At 50.7% G+C, this 8493-nt stretch overlaps 1 long non-coding RNA gene across 1 annotated transcript; it reads right to left on the bottom strand.

Moving 5' to 3' along the window:
* Positions 1 to 3919: 3919 nt before the first annotated feature.
* On the bottom strand, positions 3920 to 6062 carry Gm33114. The gene is made up of 3 exons (XR_376901.4): positions 6026 to 6062; positions 5192 to 5251; positions 3920 to 4813 (listed from the first exon to the last, which is right to left on the bottom strand). It is a non-coding gene; the product is annotated as a predicted gene, 33114 (long non-coding RNA).
* Between the last annotated feature and the right edge of the window lie 2431 nt (positions 6063 to 8493).

Raw genomic sequence — 8493 nt, 5'->3', positions numbered from 1 at the left:
CCAAAACAATCACTTTCAGGGTTGCGGGAGGGGACAGAGGGAACAACCTATTTGAAATTGTTCAAGGCTGTGAACGGATGCTCTCCTGTTCTCTTGGACAGCAAAGGCTGGACTGGTATCAAAACTACATGCCACCGTGAACGTTCATCTCCCATGGAAGTTGGGAACTTCCTGGTTACTCCTGCAGATGTGTAAGGCCAGGCGGGCTGCCCCTTGCCATGACTCATCCTGGAAATTAGAGCTCACCTGGGGTGGGTGGGTACCGTGGTCTCCACCATCCAGGTGGAAAACAGTGCCATGTAGGGGTCTCCCAGTGACTCCTACAAACAGATTCATCTGATCCTGCTTCCCCAGGCTCTCCCATTCCCACCCATTCAGAAAGAAGGGTCTAGGACTTTGCAGAGACACTAAGATTGGATGGAGGAGGGAGAGGACTCCAGTGTGGGACAGGCAGGACATTTGCTGGAGGAAGGATAAGAGTACAGAAGGCCCTCTAGTGACAGCGTGAATCTGTGAGTCTCAGTGGGATGTATCTGTGGATGGATGATGAATCTGTTGGTGGATAGGCAGATGGATGGATGGATGGATGGACAGGTGGATGGATGGATGGATGGATGGATGGGTAGATGATGGATGGATGGGTTTGTGGGTGGAAAGATGGGAGCTCAGCTGTGGTGGGGAGAGCAGAGGCTTCAGAACACCCCAGAAGAACAGCCTATCTGTTTCCAGTCCGGGTAGATGGAGAAAGAGCAGGGAACAGGAGCCCCAAGTCACTGTCCTATGAGACAATGCTGTGTCACTGAGTGCTCACTCAGGCACTGGTGTACACATACCCTCACTACTACTGCTGGGCACACTCAACACTCACACCCAGCTGCCCTCTGTCTGAGGTCAGCCTCAGTGCCCTACGCAGGACGACCATGAACAGGAGTTTTTCTTCTTTTGCTCAGGGCTGTTTCCAGTAGCTCACAACCTCCCGTGTCCTGTTTCACAGAGACGCGTACAAACACCACCACTGACACGTGGGAGGCTCCAAGCTTCAGAGATTGAGAAGAGGCAGAGTGCAGGGAGAAGGCCCGGTTCTCCAGAGTAAGGGTCTAGCCAAAGGCCTGAATCCTACCTACATCGGGCTCTTGTCAGTGGGTCAGCACCTTTCAGGAACATTGACTCAGGCAACTCCAGGATTCTTGTCTCCAACACAGAAAAGAATCTTAGGGCAAGCTGATATGAATCAGAGCTAAAGTTTGATTTAGAAAGAAAGAAAGAAAGAAAGAAAGAAAGAAAGGAAGGAAGGAAGGAAGGAAGGAAGGACGGAAGGAAGGAAGGAAGAAAGAAAGAAAGAGAGAGAAAGAGAGAGAAAAAGAAAAAAAGAAAGGCATTCAGGGGAAGAATAAATCATCTGAGAGTACTAGTGTGGGTTTCTCAGAGAAGGGTATGAGTTTACTAAAAACATTTAAAAACAAACAAACAAACAAACAAACAAAACCCACTTTCTCTCCTGGCTGGTGAGATGGTTCAGCAGTTAAGAGCACTGACTGTTCTTCCAAAGGTCCTGAGTTCAAATCCCAGCAACCACATGGTGGTTCACAACTGTCCATATTGAGATCTGATGCCCTCTTTTAGTGAGTCTGAAGACAGCTATAGTCTTCTTATACAAAGTCTTTGGGCCGGAGCTAGCAGAGTTGACTGGAGGGAGCAGAGGTCCTAAAAATTCAATTCCCAACAACCACAGGCTCACAACTATCTGAAGGCTACAGTGTACTCATATACATAAAATAAAATAAATAAATGTTTTTTAAAAAACCCTTTTTTCTTTTTAAAACATCTTGATTAACTCTTTAACGGTTTCATAATACAAACATGTGCACACTAAGATAAACAGATAGATAGATAGATAGATAGATAGTTAGATAGCTGTGTGTGTTTGTGTGTTTGTGTGAGTGGGTGGATTGATAAATAGGTGGGCAGGTTAGTAAATAGGTGAATAGATGAAGGAATTGATGGTTCGTGGATGCATGAATAGATAGAAGATAAATATAGGTAAGTAGATAGATAGATAGATAGATAGATAGATAGATAGATAGATACATACATACATACATACATACATACATACATACATATATACATAATGTTTTAAATGGTTTAAATTGGAGTTGGAGAGGTGACTTGGAAGTTATAGGCACTGGCTGGTCTTGCAGAGGTCCCTAGGCTGCTCACAACTACCTGTAACTCCAGCTTCAGGTTGTCTGACATCCCCTTCTGGCCCCCTTGGACATTCACGTGCATGTAGCATACATACGCGCACTGGTCCTGATGCGGTACAGCAGGTGCTTTATCCACTGAGCCATCTTCCCAGCCATCCACTTATTTGCTGGGAAAACTCATTTCTAGACATCCCTCACAAGGAAACATGTAACCTGCCAAACAGCATTTCCCAGCATCACAGAAGCAGCAAGAGTCCACTCAACGGCAGGACTCTGAGCTGCTCCCTTGAGAAGGCTTTATCACAGGACAGCAGGCAGGAGTGGCCCCAGAGTGATGCAGAGGATGGGAAACTGGAAACCCCAGGATACAAAAGGATTCACACACTCTGTCCAATCTCTTAAAGAGGCGCAGCAAAAGTCTCCAAAAGATCCAACAGCAGGGAAACCTCAACCTGGGGTTTTTAGTGAAAGAATCAAGAGGGTCTGTGAATCCCCAGAACACTGCAGGATACAATCACAGACGTGTTAGCAGAGACTCAGCTGTGGTACAAGGAATCATTTTCTTTTTTTTTCTCCTTTATCTTTTTTTTTCTTTACATTTTTGCAATGAGGTTGTGTGACTCCTTTATAGAAAACTTTTTTCTAAAAAGATTTATTTATTTATTATATGTAAGTACACTGTAGCTGTCTTCAGACACACCAGAAGAGGGAGTCAGATCTCGTTAGGGATGGTTGTGAGCCACCATGTGGTTGCTGGGATTTGAACTCAGGACCTTCGGAAGAACAGTCGGGTGCTCTTACCTGCTGAGCCATCTCACCAGCCCCTATAGAAAACTTTTATGTATCTTTGATAATCCTACTCTTCTCAGATACTCCCCAACGTACATCATACATGTCCCCTTCCTACTTCATGTGCTCTCTCTCTCTCTCTCTCTCTCTCTCTCTCTCTCTCCCTCTCTCTCTCTCTCCAGTCTGTCCATATAGTCCTGACTATCCTAGAACTTGCTGCCCTGAAATTCAGAGATCCACCTGCCTCTGCCTCCACAGTACTGGGATTAAAGGTGTGAGCAATTGTATTTGGCTGTTTTTGAAAATGTGGTTTGCATTGAATAAATCCTATGTGCTTGAAGTTTGTAATGTACCGTTTATTCTTAGAAGGCATAGGAGCACTGCACCATCCCTGCCCATGGATGTGTCCAAGCCAGTCAGGCCTCCAGCTCCTCAGACATCTCTCTCCTCACCTTTTCTTTTCCCTTCAGTGTTCTGAAACGCACAGAGTGATTGTGCCTGTAAGCTCTGTACTGCGCAGGTGCACTCCAGAGCATCTTCCCTGACTTGAACTGATAACTCACCAGACTGAACACCTTGGCCTTCCTCCCACCGCCCCTGTGGCAGGCTCCATTTCCAGATGCAGGTGACATCAGTGAGTGGCCCCGGTGGTGCTGTGGCCTCAGTCTTGGAGCTCAGGCCCTTGGCTGGTGCCTCCTCCCTTATCGTTTTCTGCAGAGAGCCAACCAGGGGAGGAAGAGCTGGAAAGAATGCTGCTTGGGGGCTGGAGAGGTGGCTCAGCAGTTAAGAGCACTTGACTCCTCCACCAAAGGTCCTGAGTTCAATTCCCAGCAACCACATGGTGGCTCACAATCATCTGAAATGGGATCCAATGCTCTCTTCTAGTGTGTGTCTGAAGACAGCTATAGTGTACCAAAAAAAAAAAAAAAAAAAAAGAGTGCTGGTTGGGCTCCCAAAAACATCTTGCTGGAAACACCACAGCTGAGCAACACACAGCTCACCAGCCTCCTGACAACACCAAAGGAAAGAGGCTCAGGTTTCTCCCTGGGGCAGAATATCCTGTCTGAGCTGTCACCTTCTGTGTAGAGCCCTGGCCTTTCCAGTCTACCCTGAACTCTGAGGCTGCTCCCAGGCACCGTGAGGCACTATCTTCTCTGAAGGTCCTTTCCAGAGTGGGTGGACGGCAGGCATCTCTCCTGCTACTGTCCTATGAGGCCCCTTACTTCCTGCTTGGCTCCCCAGGTTGGCAGGGAACCAATGGTGGGTTTGCAATATAAGCTAAAGCTGAGCATCCCTCCAGGGGCAAAGGGGACCCACAGCATCGTACAGGGCCCGAGGCACCGTTAGACCCAGAAATCCTGCATGAAAGAACACCTCTGGGAGGTTTGACCTTCCTCAGAAAAGGGACATGGGTGACCGTGAAGGGACAGCCACCTGCTGATGTCTGGGTGATGGAGTGAGTGGAGGGTATGAGAGATCTGCTCTGGAGTTCAGGTTGTGTGGGCTGAGGGAGAATCTGCCATGCTGAAAAATCTAGAATGTTCCAAGGCCACACTTGTACTTTAGACTTGGACTGATAACACCCTGAGGGACCAGAGTGCTAGCCATGGCTGCTTGTGTGCTGGCTCTGCGCTTGCTTCCCCCCCACCCCCAGTTGACCATGTCCTTGCCATTGCTAACCTCCGTGTGCACAGTTGAGCGGAAGAGCTCAGCTCCACATGTTGTGTGCAGGATGCTCAATACCGTGTCGGCAGTGCTGTGTTCTGAAGGTGCACACAGTGGGAAGCAACGCAGCGAGGCAGAGCTGTGTGTGTTACCTGTGAGAGGGGATATACAGGCGGGCTCCCAATGGGACAGTGACAAGGACACCAAGAGGTTTTCCTAGCTGCTTGCCTCCCCTCTGCCTCCCACCACCTGCCTGGGCATCAGACTTGGGCAGGGCTGACCAGGCCCAGGCCTAGAGCCTCTGGTGTTCAGGGCAAGCTGCTTTAAGATGCTTCTTAAGGCTCATTCCTCCCTGTCACATGTCCCCCAACCCCTCAGAGCCTCATCTCTTTCTGCCTTTGTCCCTGTTTCTGTGTTCCTTACCACCTCAGTTTCTCCCCCATCCCTGTCTCTCATTCACCTCCCTTTCAGGAGGTGTTGGCTGCAGCCCTGTCAGGACTTTCTGGCAGACACAGCCTCTCTGTCCTCACCCCTGTTGGAGGAGGGCGGGCTCCTCCCTTGTTGATGATGTAATTCCATGTCACTTCCTTCTTATGGGGTTTTAATGAGTCCATTCAGTCAGATGGAGCAGCAGCAGGGCGTGGGGACAAGACACAATAATTAGAGAGGGTGCCAGTAGCCAGCATGGCTGGCACCTTGGTGCTCAGGCATAAATGAAAAGGGAGCCTTGTCGTAGGCCCTGAGGTGTGTCCTTTTGGGTCCCAGAGTAAGGTCTGAGCAGCTGTGGTCTCAATAAGGCTGCCACTCTCAGGCTTCTGGGAGCCAAGGTCACACACACACACACACACACACACACACACACACACACACACGACACAGCAAGCCTTTGTGCCAAGGCCCTGCCTTGGCTATTCAGGCTGGGAGGAGGCAGGTAGCTGAACCAACCACCAGGCCCAGAAGACAAGCGGGCTGTCCACCACTGGGACATCAAACCTCCCCAGACTCTTCCTTATTCCCAAGAATCTAGAGTTTGTCATTTCCTACAGTCAAGGGGTTGTTTGTTTGTTTGTTTGTTTGTTTGTTTTTTCCATGGAGAACAGTCTGGAGCCTGATGGGATAATGTGGGTCTCTCCATCTTGTCTTCTGTGTGTCACCTCAACCCTAGCACTCAACAGCACCAAGATACTTGCTGCGCTGGAGCCTAGGGGCAGGCAGAGAGGAATGAGAATGTGCAAGGTGCAGAAGCCAGCTAAGGAGCCCTGAAAGGCCCAGGCTAAGGCTGCTCCCTTAGGACAGCCCTGAACCCCTGGCCCTGAGCCCTGACCTTTATGTTTTGCCCTTCTGCCCATCTTGGTGGCACTCACCCAACGTGTTGGTCACTGCCCTCCACTAGCATGCTTCTTCTGAGACCACAGCATCTAGTATGGACAGCAAGATACCTCATAAGTAATGGGGTTCATGCATGGGGCTAGGGCTGTAGAAAGGCCCTTGAGGCTGCCTCTAGCCAGTATGCTCTTGGAAGACCAGCAAGACAAGGAGGCCTCTGGAGGCCAGCGAGTGGCCTGGCCTTGGTCTCTGAGGATGCTGCTTACGGCTACCAAGAAAACCTCATGTGGCCCTAAACTCCTTTGGGATGACCCTTTCCTGAGGCTTGGCTACCCTAGATCCCAAAGACTCCTCAGCTAGAACATTTACAGGTAGAGAAACTGAAGTTTGACAAAGGGTTGTTCACAGCTTCCCAGCCTCTAGAGGCAGAACAGGGATTCAAATCTCTGACTCCTCCTCCTCCTGAGTCTCGCAGTCACCCTGCATCAACCCCAATAATAGGTTAGTAATGGGCATGACAGCAGAGTTCCCAGGCTGAGCTGTTGAAAAACACATTCTCCATCCAGCTCCCGGGGACCCAGTGAGGCAAGAGCTCCTACCAAGTGGGAAATTGAGCCTCAGAGCCACTCTACCTCACACCTAGGGAGGGAATGAGGCTGGGCCTGCTTCCTGGCAGGGCTTTGTCAGGGCAGCTGAGCAGGGTCAGGGCTGCCATCCACCAGAGATGCCTCAGCTCTGGGACTGGCCTACAAACATGTTGGGTGGCCTGGTCCTCAGGGCGGAGTGACAGATCCAGAAAGGGCAGGGTGCTCCCAGTCAGCGCCCTCCCACCACCCCTCTGGAGCCAGCAAGGAGGTCTCTAGTGTCATCCTGCCAGGGTCCGCCCTTTCTGACCTGTTTTCCTGGCAGCTGTGGCTCAGGGTAGGTCGGCCCAGCCCTGGGTGTCCTGCCAAAGTCAAGGTGGCTGTGGGGTCAGATGCAGAGTTCTCTGGCCTCCCTCTTCCCTGCCTTTGCTCCTACTCAAGTTCTACTATGAGGAGACTTCCTCCCGTCTATCTGTCACCCACTGTTGAGGTGGCATCTCTGAAAACTGGCCCCGGAGCTCCCAGACAAGCAGTTGCCCTACTGTAGCTCCTTGTATGTCCATGAAAGGCTTGGCTGTCCCTTTTCCCCTGCTTACAATCCAGCTACTCAGAGATCCTCAGTCCTGTGCAGGAGTCCTGACCTTTGCCCTGTAAGGGAGTGTCATGAGTGACTGCCCTCTAAGGCAAGCAATGGCCGTTCAGGGGGAGCTCAGCTGCACCCCTACATACCACAAAAGGCCATCCCAGCTGGTCTATATTGATATGTACACTCCTGCATAGAGGGACAGAATAAGGCTGAGGGTCTCCCCTGAGCATCTGCTGTTTCCTGTCACATGGCAGGTAGCCTCGGGTGGGAGCGTGTATATAGAGGCCAGGGATGACTAGAACAAAGGCCCCATCTACACAGCCATGTGGAATCTGTCATGTTAGTTGAATAACACATTTCAGGTGCAGCAGGTTGAGGGAGGGGTGCCCACACCCCTGTAAGTAACCCCAAGAAGGCTCTGTCAGGAAGCCTGATCCAGTCATCGGTTCCCTAGAGTGAACTTTGGCAGCACCATGCCTTCGTTTGTTGCTGGAACCTTGGAGGAGGGGGTAGACATTGCTTTACGCTTCCCCCAGGGAATCTGAGAACCATGGGGTCACTTTCAGTAAAGGCAGATGGTAGCACAGGACTCTGTGACTCAAGATGCTTGCAAGATCGAAGGAATTGGTCCAATCAGGGTGTCCCAAAGCCACCCCTAAAATGAGGATAACCAACTGGCACCTGCCACTCTGGAAGTTACAGCCTGTCCCAAGATGGGCTTTTGGCAGCTGGCTCTCCCCAGCTGCTCAGCAGAGAGGCCCAAGAAGCTCTGATTTTATTTTAGCAGCAGGTATCTATCAGGTGGGCTGTGGAGGGGTATGACTTATCTTCTCCTCTCGGGAGTTATGCCAGGAAGGAGGAAATGGGTGCAGAGGGGTCAGGAAACTTGTCCAAGATGGCACAGAGAATACACGGCAGACCCAGGTTAGAGCACTGGCCATCTGGTGTGAGAGTCAACTCTCCCACCGTGCACAGATGGCTCCTTCGCAAGGAGCTCTCTGCATGTCCTTGAAGATTCATTCCCATTGGAAACCAGAACCAGAACACGGAGGGCTACATGGGGAAAGAGCTCAGGCCAAACCGCCCACTGGCTGCACTTCCTCAGATGAGTCGCTTCAGCTCTCATCTCAGAAATCTCCTCCTAGTACAGGGATAGCAGCAGTGAGTGTCCCCTGGGTGTTTTCTAATGCTATACGTGAGGCCCTTTATACCTGAGGGAAGCAGGCAAGAAGAGGGAAGGCAATTCCTGCCTCACAGGGAGCTGGTGAGGACCACCCAGACAAGGGCATAGAAACACCCATCACAGGGCAGCCAGGGCCTGCACACTCCTGGGCTG

This window comes from Mus musculus, chromosome 5 (genome assembly GCF_000001635.26).
Source record: "Mus musculus strain C57BL/6J chromosome 5, GRCm38.p6 C57BL/6J".
Taxonomy (NCBI): Eukaryota; Metazoa; Chordata; class Mammalia; order Rodentia; family Muridae; genus Mus; species Mus musculus.
Note: the sequence above shows the minus strand (reverse complement) of the source record. Positions and strands in the feature narration are given on the sequence as shown.